Raw genomic sequence first — 17,957 nt, 5'->3', positions numbered from 1 at the left:
AGATTATCCCTTGCATGAATTAGGAGTTTAATTTTGTGCTTTAAATCCTTCAGTGGCTCCGAAATGGGCACTGGGCTACTCCTCCCTGATCCCCCTTCAGGATGAAGAGCTCAACTTGCTAGCTGCAGGCAGCAGAAGAGCTATCAGCAGTATCCCTCTCCATCCCTGCCCCAGAGCTGTCCGTGGGAAAGGCTGAGGGAGGCACCTGAGGTGACTGCGCTGCAGTTCAGTTCTTCCCTGTGCCCAATCCTGTTTGTTTTCCACACTCTGATCTGAGTATCATTTTCTAAAGCACTCAGTAATAAACCTTCTGCCTGCAAAACTCCAACTCAGACTCTGTTGTCCAAGGAACCCAACCTTTGATACCATAGGTCTTAGAATAAAATCCAAATCTCTTCAAAGGTCTGCACAACCGTGAACGATCTGGCTCATTCCCCCTCTCTCTAACCTATCCTCAACACTACTGTTTGTCCTTCTTCAAACTTGCTCCCACACCCCCATCCCACCCCACCTGCGTCTTTTACTTCCAGTCCCTCCTTCTATAATGTTCCTCCTTGGTATATGTTATGGATGGTTTGTTCACATCCCTGAGCTATCAGCTCTGACACACATCTCACAATCTTATTTCCATGACAACATTTTTCATAACTAGGGGTTATCATGCTTCCTAATGTATTGACCTCGTTAACATCTAAGCATCTGAAGTTAGAACAAAAATAACAACAACACACTTATTATTAACCAGGCATGATTTGAAGGGGTTTACATACTTAATTCTTCTAACAACACTGTAAGATAGGTAATATTATTTCCTCAATTTTACAGATGAGGAAACTGAGGAACAGAGATCTCACAGCTAGCAGGAAGTGATACTGAGATTCACACTCGGGCCATCTACCAAGTCTGAGCTGTTCAACCCTGCCCGAGGCACAGCATAACACTTTTAGAATGATGTGTAGCAAATGAATGAATGAGGTGGACAGGACATAGTTTTGTTTTGTTTTGTTTGTGGTACGCGGGACTCTCACTGTTGTGGCCTCTCCCACTGTGAAGCACAGGCTCTGGACGCGCAGGCTCAGCGGCCATGGCTCACGGGCCCAGCTGCACCATGGCATGTGGTATCTTCCCGGACCAGGGCACGAACCCGCGTCCCCCGCATCGGCAGGCGGACTCTCAACCACTGCGCCACCAGGGAAGCCCGGACATAGACTATTTTTAAAGTAATTCTTCTGCATAGAGTATTAGAGTCAAACGTAAGAGCTTTAAATGTAATTTTAAATGCATGCCCCTCTGGAAAGAGAAACAAATATTTGTGATTCAGTCTCACCGTCTGTGTTCAATCAGTAGTTCTCCTGCTTCTACAGAAAGGAGCATATTACACAGTGGTGCCAAAGCCAAAATCTTGCCTGCTATGCGCTCAGGCACTTGTGTTTCTAGCTTCTCTTTAATAAGCAAGCAGTTCAAATATAAGCAAGACACACTTGGAAATACTATAACTTATTATATTAAGAGAAAAATTAAGCTTAGTCCTAACTTTGAGGGTACATGTTCTCCTTTCATATCACTATAGAGGATATTACAGTACTTCTAGTTTCATAAATTTTAGGATGATTAAATCCAGTAACACAATGCATAAGAAATATAAGTTCTAATAACATTTTCCACTCTCCAAATTTACTTAGAGACACTGTCTACAAGATGCCAAATTTCTGGAAGCAAACTAAAAAATGTGATCAGTCACCTGAATATTTTATCTACCTCATATTGAACATTGTTATTTATAAATGAGAAGGTTGAGTTTTTTTTTTTTAACCTAGTATCCAGAATATTTGGCAAAAACACTAAGTCAGTGGAATCTGGCTCCTTTTGAGGACAGCAATAATGCATTTTGTCTATCCTGCATTCTTATAGCTTGTTTGTCTATCCTGCATTCTTATAGCTTTTTGCCTAGGTATGTTTGAAATCACAAAATATTTCACTATATCTAAACTGCCTTTGCATTAATGTTATATTCAATTAAAAAGCACATTAGAAGCACTGTTTAATAGGTTGATTACTGATGAATTTCACAAAATGTGGTAATTTTCTTTGGCATAACCATTTTGGAAGTCATTTGGCAAAATAAAGCACTGCAAAGGACATTGATTTTCCAGATGAACATCTATTACTAGTCTTCTACTTTTATTCCCAAAACTTTGAGTGTCAATTACAAAATAATTGCTTCATAAACATCAATAAGTACTTATATATTTTCATCTCTGAAGCAGTGTTAAATTTTATAAAAAATACTATTTTCCTTAGAGTCCATACATCTAGGAGAACAAGTTCTTGCTGAGAATAAGGAAAGTCAGTTACAGTAATTTCCCTAAATAATGATAGTGATGCAACCAATCTGTTCACAATGTCATGTAGTATCAGTAACCGTTATTTTCATTATTTTTTCATTTGTAGTATTAGTAATTGATTTTTTCTTCCTTTTTGAGTCATTACTATATACAAAGAGTATTGCTGGATATTTTAAATTTATTTTAAGAGAATATTCTCTGAGGTGAAAACTAGTTAAATTTTGAGTGCCTAAAGGAGGCACTCAGTGAAAGTTGAAATAAACTATCTTTACGAAACTTCCAAATAAAGCATAAAACTAAAAAAAATATATCCTTCAAGATTTCAGAAACTATATTTTATCTGCGAATCAATGTCATTGCTCAGCTCTCTATTGTCAGGGAAAGAGTCAATCTGAGACAGATCTTGTGGACACTTAGACCTTATATTTGCAAAAAAAAAATGAATTATTTAACATGTAACCCCCAGCCTGATCATGACATTAAGTTTCCTTCCCCTCTAATTAAGATAACCATTAGATAAGTATGAACAAGAGTTTTGTTTGTTTGTTCTTTTATTATGACAATTTAAGAGTTTGGGAAATATTTGACTAACTTAAAACCTAATTATTTAACTCAGCATCAACCAGAATATCTTCAAGAAAAATTAGTGTTAACTGTTGAAAACATACTTTCCCAAAGTATGTGATAACTTGTAAATGAATAAATGAACTCTTCTGCCCTCTAAACACCACCTACTACCTCCATTAATGGAAATGATACAATTAAGGATGTCAATTTTTGTGCCAGCATATATTTAAAAGTGTGATAACCAGATATTGGTAATTATTTAATTTTTTTTTTTTACTTAAAAGCCTCAAAGTCATTGGCAACAATCGCTAATTCATCATCATAATTTCCAATCGTTCATTTTTGCAAAAGGTACAGAGGTATTTATAACAATTTGAAAATTAAAATGAGTACAATATGTCTGGGGCCAAAAATATATGGTATCTTTAATCACTGATTTTCTTTTTTACAAGTTGAATTCTGATTCATGAGAAGAAAATTTCTCTGGGACTTCTAAATAGCATATTAAAAAATTCACTTCAGAAATCAAGAATACATGTATATTTCAATTTAAATCTTTTGAAGAAAATATGAGCAAACACAAGCAAATCATGTACAGGAGAGAGAATTCAATCAGATATCATCAATAATATAGTATAAGTTAACTGGGAAAATCATTACCAAAGAGCTATACAACACCAACTTTAAAGTTTGAAATTTTTTATCTTCCAAATCACCCTAAGTCAAAGTGTTTCCTTATTTTTCTCCTTTAGGAAAAGAATAATACTTGCACTGACAAATGGCCATTTTTATCATTATATAATGTATATTTATCTGAGCTAAATAATCATTTTAAGAGACATTGGACATTTTGGTTTAAAATCTTAAATAATTTTCCAGGTATAGGTGAAGAGAAAAAGATAGTTCAGTGCTATATTCAGGGATAGTCAACCTCAGCTAGGGATCATTAACCTTACAACACATGTTATAGTGATAACACTAATTAATATTTCTAAGAAGTGTCCATACCAGAGGTTTCTTGTCAGTTATACAGTTGAAGGAGAGAACAACCTTATTAGGAATTTATAAGTCATCTCAAAGGAAATCCTTTTGTAATGACACAGTCTTTAAATCAAATTTTAAACAGAGTCCACTTTAATTTTTTTCTTTTAACACAACAATATCCAGTAGCCTTCCCTCTCTGTCTAAATTAATTCTATGACTATTTCAAAAACTAAAGATATCACTCATATTCACCTTCCCAGCGTTGTCTCAGGTAGGAATTAGCCTCTTTTGTAGTAGACATCTTTGGAGTCTCCTCCCAGACAAGGCCTTCCTCTGTGAGATTTGCATTCCTACACACAAGGTAGGCCCCAGCAACCCTATTTTTACTACATTATCCTGCTCGCTGGCAAGACTCTACTGGACTAGAAATGGAAACCTGGCCCAGGCTGGACCATTCATATTTGCTCTTTCAGAGTTGGAATTGGACTAGGATAAGCAGGTCAATATCTCTAATGCCCCCATGAAGAATAGGCATGCTGTCTGCAAATGTGGGGTGGACTTTTGCCACGAAAGTACAATGTGAAAAGCAGAGAAAGGATCAAGCGAAGATGCAAGATCATGCATCTTAAAGGAGTTTGAGAGCCATGGCGCTGGAGGCCAAGTGCATTCTAAGTTTTCATCTCTACCTTCCTTAAAGTGGGGGTGTCTTTCTTCCCATCCAGTTCCATAAGCTAGCTTTATATTTCTTAATAAATCCCCCCATCTTTGCATGAGTAAGTGCCAGCTGGTTGCTGTGACTTGAATCCCAAAGACCACTGATTAAGACCCCCATCCTTTTGCATCATATGCCCCTTTCCAACATTTTCAGATGGATAAAAATACTCGGACGTATGTTTTATTATGATGAAAATGTATGAAATATTCCTTGAAACGTTAGCAACAAATTCAAGAATTATTATCCCCCATCATATATTTTTCTTCCCATGACATGCAATCATCAGAACATGCTTTTCAACTTGGCAGATCCGTGAAACATTTTCTTTCTAGTTACTCCCCAAGCCCTTCCTCGGGCTTGCTAACGTACTTCCAAAGTTAACAAGCATATCGCCTGTATAACCTGTCCAGTGTGATGCCCACGTCTCTAAATCAATCTTAAAACCACAAGACCCTGTAAAGTAACATGATGTGTCACATCACGCAAGCACACTACATAGACGCTACTAAGCAACTTCAATACTCCTGAACCTAGTAATACTGAAGTGTTGAGTTCTGGAGTATCTCCTAGTTAAGCTTCACCAATAATAACTCTCAAATAAATCCCAAAGTATTTGAAACAGGTCTGTGGGTATTACCTTTCACTTTCAGTTGAAATAAGAGGAGCTCTAGTAGCTTTTCTTAACAGAGTGAGACATTGCCAAAGACTATTTTTCTCAAATATATTTAAAACTGATCTACTGTGAAAGCAAAAGACTTCTGCAATGGGGAAGGAAAGAGAGGAGAGAAAAAGGGAAAGAGAGACAAAGAGACTTGGTTAACAACTGTTTACTTGCTTCAACATATTTTAACATAGTTTTGCATACTTAACTTTCCTACTTATTTTAATTGGAATGTAGGGACGTATTGATCATTAGAAAGACATTCCAGAGCCTATTTTGGTTAAAAACCTAATTCAGATAATATTGCCTCACTCTAATCAAGAGAGCAGTTAGTGTCACAAACTGTGTTCCCATCAGTCAGTTAGTTGTAGTAAGTTAGTTAACCGTGAACAGTTACGAATTACTAGTAAGATACACTAGGCTAGGCATGCTGGAGATGATATTAAACAATAAATTAATACCTCCTTCAAGGAGTTTTAGGGGGAACTGAACAAGCACAGGTAGACATGATTAAACATAAGTAGTTTTCTAACATCATTAAAAAAAAAAAAAAAAGCAAATTCTGCCACATGCGAGAACATGGATGTACCTTGAAACAAGCCAGCCACAGAAGGACAAAACACTGGATGATTCCACTTACAAGAGGAATCTAAGATAGCCCAACATAGAGAAGCAGGGAGAAGAATGGTAGTTCCAGGGGCTGAGGGGAGGGGGAACAGGCATAAAATTTCAGTTATTCAAGTTGATTTAAGTTCCTGAGGTCTGCTGGACCACATAGTGCCTACAGATAACAATATTGTATTGTGCATTGAAAACTTTGTGAAGTGGATACCATGTTAAGTGTTCTTACCACAATAATAAAAAAAAAGTAAGAAAACATCTTAAACCTGCACAAAATTCAACAGGGAGCTTGTAGAAAACGTATCTGTGCAGGGAAAGGTACCTATGTCTGTGAACTAGTTGAACACAGCAGAGAGCTGCTCATTATTGCTTTGTTGAGACAAGAGGGAGCTGACTGGTGTGTATTCATATCATCTCTGCTCTGGGTGTCAGCTGGTGACAGCCACACCTCGGTAGCAGCAGCGGTGGCGGGGCCTGAGCACTGCCCTAGCAGTCACCAGCAGTACCACCTGGAGAGCCGGGTGCTGAGAGATGTGCCTCCTCTCCTCAGGGGGTCTCTGGCAGCTATTCATATGCAAGTTAACTATGTTAGGGCTGGCTTTGCAAAACATCTCTAAGCAAGAACTCCCACGGAATAGTAAAATGGAAATTCTGCTCTCAGAAAACCTCCAGAATTAGGTTTTATTTCTGACACCTCAGATAACAATAGAAAAAATTTGTCTTCATACAAAGTGCCTCACATGTATTATTTATTTACACTTTCTACATCTGTGAGGAGTTGGGGAAAAAAAAGCAAAAGAAAAATAAAGCAAGAGAAGATCTAAAGTATATAAATGCTCAGTGATTCGCCGAAGCTGTATTGCTAACAACAATAATTTCCACTACAACTGCTACCCCTGCCACTAACTGCTAGCGCCTACAAAACTTACTACGTTATGTGTCAAGGACAATGCAAAACACTTCAGCATCCCTGGAGGGGCTCTGTTGCCCCATTTTCTTGGTGAGAAGGGTAAGGCTCATAGACATAGATGTATGTAACTGTGCCCAGGCACACAGAGCTACAAAGAGGCAAAACGGGTTTGTCTGATGCTGAAGCCCATGTTCTGAACTACTACCCCACCACCCTTCAAGATCTCTCAGAAGGCTTTTTTTTTTTTTTTTTTTTGCGGTACGCGGGCCTCTCACCGTCGCGGCCCCTCCCGCTGCGGAGCGCAGGCTCCAGACGTGCAGGCTCAGCGGCTATGGCTCAGGGGCCCCGCCGCTCCGCAGCATGTGGGATCCTCCTGGACCGGGGCACGAACCCGTGTCCCCTGCATCGGCAGGCGGACTCGCAACCACTGCGCCACCAGGGAAGCCCCAGAAGGCTTTTTTGCACATAGTCGTTCTCTGTTGTTATGCCTCCATATAATTATGTATTATACTCCAAATTATTGTACATACTTAATTCTCACATAGCATGCATAAAACTAACTGGTCAGCAATTCCTTAGTACTCTATTTCAAATGTCAAACACACGTCCCATTTGACCATTCTTTGAAGCACTTACCTTGACATGATAGAGAGATATAAATATAGATATACGCATTTGTTTGTTTATTGTCTGTCTCCCTCATTAGAAAGTAAGGTCCATTAGAAAAGGGACTTTCTGTTTGAGTCACTATCCTAGACCCAGAGTCTAGAATAGTGTTTACATTCAATATGCATATATTGAATGAATGAATAAATTACAATCTAGACCCTAAAGTATCAGGACTATCTCTATTATAAAGTTATAATTACTTTTTAGATGTACACGTCATCAACTTATTAGAAATATTCTTACTTGAGCTATTTAGATTCTATAAGCATCACAATAGGACACAGGAAGCATGCGGTTGTTGGAAACTGCTATATTGATTTTCAGTAAAGAATAAATGAACTAGGAGAACAAATATTCAAGAAGCAACACCATGTGGCAGAGAAAAGTCAAGCTTTGAAATTCCCGAAAATAAAGTTTAAATCCTGTCTCTGTCACATAATGTGTGACTACAGGTAAGTCATTTATCTTTATGTATAAAAATGGGAAGCAATTAAGATTACATATAGGGATTACTGAGGATGACATGAGATAACACAATAGTCTGTGACTTTTATAACATAATTTTCCTGACTTCTTCTAAAAGGCTGCAAAACAGCAAAGCAATTCTATTTCAAACAATTCCAAGTTTCTCTACCAAGTCATCTGTGGCAACAAAACAGAGAGGAAGAAGAGAGATGCTGCAAGGTGCTCACAGACCTGGAGGTCAACTGAGAAAACATCAGACAGAACATGGCATCCTGGGTGGTACCCCAACAGAATGGCAAAGCCGAGAGACGAAAGAGGACTCATGAAAAGCAGCAAAGAAAAGTGGGCAGCGTGGCTTTAGAACTCAGAACTGTGTGGGGGGCGAACTACAGAAGCAGCGTAGTGTGATGGCAAGATAGTGAATAGAACTAAATTCAGACTAAAAAGCTAGAGCTTTTATTTCAAAGAGAGGGACAGAAGGGATAGGCTGGCTTACATTTCACGAAAGCACCAAAGAACTTCACAATCTTTGGGAATTCCCCAGGGTGTAAAAGTTCAATAAAAGAAAATTGGATTAAAGTACTCAGCACTAAGTGAACATCTCAAGATTAGTTAGGTAGTCCGCTTCCCTCTCCCCTTAGATCCTTGGACTGGACACAGTGAAAGAATCAGAAACAAAACTAAATAGTTCTTAAGGAGACAGAAAAGTTTACTGGATGAGGACTGTGTGAAACACTCATGATGAGAAGATTAGAAACAGAGTTTAAAAGAATCCCCCCTCCTTTTTCTGGAAGACAATGTTTGAGGTGATTAGCATATGGAACATGGTAGATGGAAATACAAATAAGGAAAATTATTCCCTTTTGTGCTTTCTTTCCAGGATTTTACAATTTTATGTTATGCTAGGTTTATGTGACTTATGAAGAAAAAAACCTAAATGGAAGTTTTGTAATTATCCAAGGGATTTAGATATATAGAAAAGCCAGTATGGAGAATGCCCCTCAACATCATTAGCCATTTATTTTTATTTATGTTTCTTAAAAGCAGGAGTTGTATCTGACAATTTGATAGATATCCTTAAGATATTTAAAACAGAGAAAAAAGTTCATCTTTCTTTCAATGTTTGGACTTTGAGTTCAAAGCCTTCAGGCAGAGAAGATATATTACACGTGGATTATTCTTAGGAGGTCCTAAATGAAACATTGTGTATTGAATAATCATGTTTTCCATAAATTCTAAGGTACACATTTTTAATTTAAAAATGAAGCAAACACTTATATAGAAAGTACAATGTTCCAGTTACTGTTTTTAGTGGTTTGCATATATTAAAATATTTAATTTGTAAGCAATCGTATAAGAACTATTGTTCACATTTTACAGATGCAGAAACTGAGGCAACTGAGGTTGTTTAAACTTCCCAAAATTACTCAGCTAGTAAGCAGCAGAGATAAGGTTCGAACACAGAGAGCCTAGCTAAAGAGACTGTGTGCTTAAGTATAAAGGGTACTGCCACTCATGTCTTATTTGATTTAGTTCAGCAGAAAGTAGTAGAGGAGACAAGTCTGTCTGCTGTTGACTGGAAAACAAAATATTAAAATGTGAATATATATACTATCCTCATAATGGGGTAAAACATTTACTCTCTCCTCTCAGATGAATTATTTTCCCAGTGCTGGGATTTTTAACAAACAGCAACAATATTCATAACCATTCTTTGTCACTTATTTTAACTCAGTTTTTTTTTTTTTTTTAATACAGATGGAAGACTTAACCTATGAATCAATGGATGCAGGGGTCCAAGGAGATTAGGCATGAGAATGGAGAGTTAGATCAAAGAGTACCACTACTGGAAATGGGGTTTCAAGGCGCTAAGAGAATGCTGGTGAGGCACAAAACCGCACCACAACTGAATGAAGACAGAAGAGGAGTGCAGTAGAGAGCACAGGCTCTGAGGGTGCCCTGGGCTGAAATCTCAGGTGATCTTGAACAAATCACTAATCTCTCTTAAGCTTCTAGCTTCTTCATCTGTAAAGTGGGAATAATCATGGAAGGTCCCTTATGGAGTAGTTCCATAAATTGTAGACTCTATTAACATTACACGTATTAGAAATGGAATAAGGGATATTAAAAATTATACTTGATTAAAAAAAAAAGATCTAATAAATAAATAAAGCAGTACTCTGTAAGAAGTTGAAGACCACTTCAGGAGTCGGTCCCCCCAAATCAGAGACATACAGATGTTAATTTCTATTCCTTTTAAGAACAAAACTAATTGTTTTTGTTAATTAATTCAAGTATGTCTGGCAAATAAATTATAAAAGAGTAACATCAGAATAGTTAAAATATTATAAGTCTTTATGTGCCCATAAGTTGATCTAGATTTTTTTTTTTTTTGGTGAGGAAATATATGAGCATCTATTTGGAAAATAACAGCTGCCTAGTACAATTAATAAGTTTCAAATTTTATTCCACAACCATATAATCATAACCATAACTTCATTCTTAGTACACAAAATTTTAGTGTACCCAATTACCAAGAGAGACCTTTATGATTTTATGGAAATTTTTTGCTTTTAGCTTTTAAATGACCTTTCTCAAAATTTACAGTAAATGTATACAAAACGTTTAAGAGCTCTTGTCTTTGTGAACAGCTTAATCAAAGCATAATTTAGAGATACTTGACTTCATACCTAGAATTCTAAGTTGGTGTGTACACTGTTTAAAAAGGTGTAGAATGGGTCCTCTAGCGATTCTATGTCTGTGATACATGAAAAAGGTTTTAGTAGTTTTCTATTTATTTATATTTCAAAATAATGATTTTCTTCTAAAGCAGGAATATAAAGTTTTATTTACAAGTTATTTTAAATTTTAAAATGTAAATTTAAAAAAAATCTTAAAAAGTACATTAAAAATATTACACAAGCAATATTATTATAAAATCCACAAATAACAAATTAGGAAAACATTGGAAAATACCAAGCATTTAAAGTTTAAATATAAATCTCTTCCAGGTTTTCTTAAAAACAATGTTTTGTGTTATGTAATCTATCGTATCTTAAAAGTGGAATAAAAATACAACTGTCACTAATTGAATTAAAGAATTCAGTTGACTATTTTGTATTATGTAGGCAAAAATGACCTGATTACCTACTTTTCTTTGCATGGGTTTTTGTGTGTGTGCTCGTGCATGCTCTTCAGCTAGTATTTAGAGATATAGATGTTAACTACAGTCCAACTATTGTGCATTATTAAAATGATAACCAGTCATACCTTTCCATTTTCCCTTTTCAACTATAAGAAACCGGGAAACAACTAAGTAGGAAGGAAAATGAAAACTACTAGGAGATTTTATTATTTGAATTTAAAACACTTGACTTCTTTTACTCCAACACTACCCCTCCCCACATGTATTTCCAAACCAATAGAAGCAAACACAACACACACACACACACACACACACACACACACACACACTCAAAACACTACCTTGCCCTAACAGTTCCACAGTTCTAATTAAAAGCTACATTTTGTTAAGCAAATTAGGAGTTACAATAAAGTGGAGGGAGCATGTGAAATGAATAATTAATGTTTTATAGACTCAGCATCATAATTAAGATTAAATGCCACATACATTCAAACTAGATTAGCACAGCCATTGAAAGCAGTGATGTGCTCAGTGGGAGAGTATGCTTTTGCTAAATAATGTTTTATGAAGAGTATTCCAAAAACATTAAGCATAAGGTTGTCATATATAAAATGATTAAAGTTTTATACAAAAGAAGCTGTAATTCCGGTAAATGAAGTAATTTCATTTTCCTGCTGTTTTCAACTTTAGGAACATACTGTAAATGGACGGAATGCCATGTGATATCTTATTAAAGAGTATGAATACCCTTGTTTGAAATTAATAAACTCTCACTACATAAATTTAGGGTAACGGACAGTTCCAGGTACTTAACCTCACTTATTTCTTTGCTATTTCTTGGAAAGATTCATTTTCTTTAACTTATTTATTGCACCCCACAATCTTGCTAGCAAGGTTTTTGGGGAGGGTCATTACTCAAAATAAACATTCATTTAATTTACCTTTAACTAAAATCTTTCTTTCATTTTGCCATAATTCCTGAAAACTCTTCGAGTTGGCAATCAATATTAATATTTTCCCTAGCATGTACATTTCATTCATGCTGACAGCTAATAGCTTTTATGCTGAGATTAGACTTGATTCTGAGCCACCTTCATTCAACTCTCCCCGTTCTTTTCCCCAGAATTTCAACAAAATAGAATCTTAAAATAAATCCAAAGCAAAATGTGATTTTTACACTAATTAATTTTATTAGTTACACTAATTAATTTTATTAGTTCTTTCCCGACTAACCTCTCCACTGTTTTGTTACTGACCTGAAACTGTTTAAAAAGTAAAAAAGTTATCTTAAATCTAATTCCATGATGATGATACATATTATCACACCAAATTAAAAGAACACTGAAATGAATAAAAACTAAAAACTTTTCAAAATTTAAACTTTATATTTACTTATGTGTATATATATATATATATATAATTTTATGCACATACATTGATTTTGAGATCAGAAACCTATTCCCTGAATTAGCAAAATCATTGCTCAAAGTGGTCACCTAATGAACAAGTAATCTAGTGAAAATACTGATAGAATAGGCAGCAGAGATTTATATATATAAAATTTTAAGCATATTATTTTATGATCTCATTATATTGGTATGTAAAAAAAAGTCTCCTCAAAATTCAAATAAAATTAAAAGTTATGCTATTGGGATATATTAGTTTAAGAAAGGAAAAACTGTCTTTTTTGTTTGTTTTTATTTTAGAGAAATGAATGTCAAATGTCTGTTCAAATGTCTGTTTTATCAAAATCATACTATGAATTTGATTTAGCATAGGATGGCTCCTATAAACTGAGGGAGGAACTTAAAAAAAATTACTTATCCTTCTTTTCTTGTAGATAAATTATTCTCTGGAAACAGCATTCACTACTGTAAAAATAAATCAAGCCAAAAAGAGAAAAAAGATTTTAAATACCAAATAAAAAGTGACTATCTAATTACACTACAAATGAGACAAGGGGAAATCCTGAAACATTATCTATTAAATATATACCAGGTAAAAATTTAGAAAATTCATGTCATGGATTTATTAAGAAATCCATCAGGTTTACTTTTTTTTTTTTTTTAACCAACTAAGGCCAGGGAAATCTTGAAAAGAACGGAAAAAATAGGTACCAACAACAACAAAATTGAGCTAATCAGGTCTGAAGAGGGAAAAAATATGCAGTTACTATCTTTGTCAATTCAACAAATTATTTTTAAAAAATTACATTAGTCACCAGTTTTGGTGTAAAAAAAAATATTGCTTTATGGATTCAAGCTTTAAGATGAAACTTAGATAGTATTTCCGTAACTGTAAATTACATTTATAGCAATATAATTGCAGGTCCTACAAGCAGGTAACACCAACAGCCTATCAATTACAGTGCCATAAACATTGCTTATAGCAGCATATTGATATTAATGTAATCAAGAATCAATAGTGGTTATTCCAAGTGTCATGCAAAATATAACTAACTTAGATGAAATATTTAACTTTAAGTCTATGCGGAATGTATACTGTCATGCAAGGCAATTCTGTATGGCAAGTCTACTCAAACTTATACTGATTTAAAATGAAAAGAAAAATAGCTGTATTTACTGGACATCCTGGACATGGCAAAAGTTTTTATTTTATAAAAGGGCCTCCTTAAAAAAATGATGTATTGTGTTAATTTAAAAAAACAGTATACATGACAGTGATTTTCACAATAGTGTGAATGAGTCTCATGTAGCGATCAAACTCAAGCACCGTATTCCATTTTACTGCTGGGAAAAAGTAGCTTGAGAACAGGAGTCAAAATATTGTTGGGGTCCCTATGGCAAGTTTCTACTTAATTCTCCTTCAGTAGTAGGCAGAATTCTAAGACTCCCAAATTCCTGCCCCGTGGGCAAGCCCTGTAAATCCCCTCCCCTTGAGTACCATACCTGATCAGACGAGCCCTTTTTTGAAAGAAGATCTAGAAGTCAAAGAAGGGAGAAGTCAGAGTTTCTTAACTGTAGAGGATGCACTCATGTTGGCCTAAAAGAGCAAACTGCCATGTTTGGAGAGGCTCACAGAACACAGAAGAGCAGGCTGCCTCTAGGAGTTGAGAACAATCCGCAGCAAGTATCTGCCCTCACCTGCCAACTTGTGGATGGACTTACTGACATTGGTATTCATTTGAAACTATTCTAATTTTAACAACCTTGATCATATATAGTTTAGAAGGCAACTCCCCATCTATCATCCCCAGTACACACAACTCACTGATAACAACCAGAAGAGAATGAATTCTGCCAATAACCAAAGAAGATGGAAAGGGACTTTGAGCCTCGGATGAAAATATAGCTCCAATCAGCACCATGACTGCAGCCTAATGAAACCCTGACTAAGACCCAGTTAGCCCATGACTTCTGACCTACAGAACTGTGAGATAATATGTGAATGGTCTCTTAAGTCTCTAAGTCTGCGCTAATGTCTTACAGAGAAATACTATTAAAAAGCTAATATAGCTGCTTTAACCCTTCTGATCAAAAAATCTATGTATTTCTTCTGCTTATCTGTTCTAGTATCAGAGCAATTGAAAAGTTTAGAATAAAAAAAAAAAAAACAAAAACACTGTGTTTTCCCTGATCCTTCAAACTGGTTCCAACTCACAATGAACATCTAAGACTCAATGCCTCAAGTTTGAAACGTGGGTGCATATGCTGATGATACTATCAGAAAGGTATCTATAAGCGCCTCATATGCATAAACTTTATTGGCATATATACGCAGAGCCACTTACCTTTGAAAAGATCAAGGTGTAGGGATCACAGTGTGAAACCTATGAAAACTTCGAATTCAAGTCCAAACTAAGAAAGAGCCAGCTGTGTGTCACCATATTAATGGGTAATAGAATCACTGAATTGCTTCAAAACTCAAAAAGGATTGTCCATCTCAAATTCAAGGACTGAGAGAGCAGAATTATAGTCCCCAATTTCACCCAAATACTAACTTGTTATCATTATTTCAAGGAAAGAAAGGAAACAAACTTATTATCCTCAGGAACCATGTACAGACTGGAAACTTTTACTATTTGATATCATTTAATTATCTGCCACATTTTTAGAGTGAATTAGAAAGAGGCAGTAACAACAGCCTGAAAGTCAGGTAGCACAAGGCTTGGGTGAACCGAGCAGACTCACATAAGAGGGTAAGGTATGGAAAGTGGAAAACTAGGGAGTGCATGCCCACTCAAACAGTATCCAAAAAAAATCAACTTTTAAAAAAATCTTCTGATGACCAACTAAAACACATATTGCCCCCATGGGCTTCCAAGAAACAACACAAAAGAAATGGTTAGGAACACAGGCTTTGTAAGTTGTGTTCTGGGACCGTTGTTAGTAAAATACCTAATCTCACGAAGTCTTATTTTACTTAACTTTAAAATGGAATAAAATATTGTCTGTTTTTAAATTGTCTTAAGGATTAAATCAGATAATGCACTGAGAACAATGACAGACACATAGTACAACCTTAATACATGTGTTAGCAAGTAATGGACACAGGGATCAAGTAGGAGTATCAAAATTGAAGAGTCAACTTTATCAACTCTAATCATTTCTTCTAACTGGGGGTTGTACACTACATATAATTTAGTCAATTCCATGTATATAAATATATATATATAAGATATAAATTTTTATAAATTGGAAAAGTCACATTAAAATCTTGGGCTTTTTTCTTTATAAAAAACAGGTAAGGATTTTAAAAGTAGGTATTACATCACCTGGAGCAAAATTCAAAAGATCTAAGTGGTATCCAATGAAAAGAACATCGCTGTCAGATCCATGTTCCTTAACAAATCAGTTCCCCTCTTTGAAGGCATCCTTTGTTGCCAGTTTATCGTGTTTCTTTACATCCAAGATCTTCTCTAGATTCTTTTGATTGGGGGGTGAATGGGGGTGGGGAGACATTTTGGATGCAATGTTTCTCATGGCAACATTCAGGGGCTGCCTAACTACCCCCCAACCATACTACTGATCTGCTAACAATGGAAATAATTTTAGGAAAAAAAGACACTTAAAAATTAGTGTTTGAAATGATGTTGCCTGAGCACATGCTGATACCATTGATTCTCACCTCAGAGCCCTAGAGGACACTAATAAGTTAGAACTAAGTACACTGAAAATGTTCCATTGTTTATATAGACAAATTAAACGTCACATTCACCCAGGTATTATATTTTTTTTCTAGAAAAAACTCAGTGAGACTTGGAAATGTTCATAGCAATTTTAGATTTTTAAATAATTCTTTTTTCAGACAGAAGACTTATTATATTTTGTGGTATTATTTAAGCACTAACATATCCAGAGACTTGAAAGTTATCCAACCTTCACAACACTGTTCTAAAGAATTGTATCTAGAAGTAACTTTCTATAGGGCTGAAACATTTCATTCACTCAAGACATTTAGGGTTAAGTTACCTTGTAATGAAGACTTTTGCCCAATCACATTAAATAGCATTCAATTATTAATTATTTGAAAATTGAATGAGACTTCAGAGAAGAACTTTCTACTGATAAAAGAGAAGTGATTTCCCAAATACTGTGGTGTTCTGTGAATGCATTTGCTGCGGTTGAATACTCTGTATTGGCATTGTAAAAATTAACAAACAGAAACCTCAATTAAAATACAGCTGGGAAGCCAAAAGGGGGAGCTGTCATGCCCTGAAACAACAACAGAACCCAAGAGGAAGAAGAAAGACTTCTTGCCTGGGAACAGCTCATCCATGAGAGGTTGTCACAACAGTCAATGAAAAGCCACTACACATTTTGAACTCTCAATTCCCTCAGTGGATTTTTTTTTTTTTTATTATTGCTTTTAAAGAGGGTAAAAGGAAGTTGGAAAAGAGTTCTCCTCTCCTTCCTGTGAGGGGATTTGCATGTGGCTTGCCATGGTTGCAGATTCCAAAAGGCAATTCTTTGCTGCTCCTGAATAAACCCATTTCTGCTGGAGAAATAACTGGTAGTCATCTAGCTTAGGGAATTGCTATGAAAATTATTTTTGTTTGAAACAGACGATTTAATGTCCTCTCTATAGCTCAATGTCGCAATTTAGGCAACTTCCTTTAGCACGTGTTGGCGTGAATCCTAATTCCTACTAAAATGACTTATCCACATTTTTAATGACTAAATAATTGATATGTTGGGGGACACAATGCACATGATTTTAAAACATTAAATATAAAAGGACATTCTAATCAGCCTTGAACAAGATTTTTTTAAGAACAATATTTTCTAATATAATAAGTGTTAAAAGTGCAGGGAAGTTAAACACCAGTTAATAACAATCAAGCAATTTATGCTAGTTTCATATTTAGGGTTAAGTACTGTAGCAAAAGCACTTGTTCACCTTAGAGATTACGTTTCATTTCCAAAATAATCCTCAAATTAACAAGATATACATGTTGGCATAAGCCCTGTTTCTTATGCACAGTAGCTCCCATTGTCCTCAAGGGTCCCCTTGGGTCATTTTGCTATGGAAGCAGTTATCTTTCCCACATCTGTAACCTGAAAATTGCATAGCTGTAAATCAGTAAACAGCTCTGCTTATTTAGTATGTTTAATTACAGGTTCAAAAATTGTAAGGCAGTGGGATCAAGATTATCCCCAATCATCAAACTGACAAAACTGGGGGCTTTATTACTTTGAGGTAATCCATAATCTCATTTAGGCAACTTGTTTAGATATCAATACAGAAAATGATATAGATATAGAATTCTTACACCATGCCAAGATTTGGCCAAGAAGAAACTAGCAGCCTCTTTTACTAAGATTCCTAGTTTGGGGCCATGTTAATGTTCCCTTTAGAAATCTACAGGGAGGTTCAACCTTCAGATTAACTTGAATACCCAATAGTATCCAGGC

This window comes from Monodon monoceros, unplaced genomic scaffold, assembly GCF_005190385.1.
Source record: "Monodon monoceros isolate NGI ecotype Baffin Bay Population unplaced genomic scaffold, NGI_Narwhal_1 Super_Scaffold_12, whole genome shotgun sequence".
Taxonomy (NCBI): Eukaryota; Metazoa; Chordata; class Mammalia; order Artiodactyla; family Monodontidae; genus Monodon; species Monodon monoceros.
Note: the sequence above shows the minus strand (reverse complement) of the source record.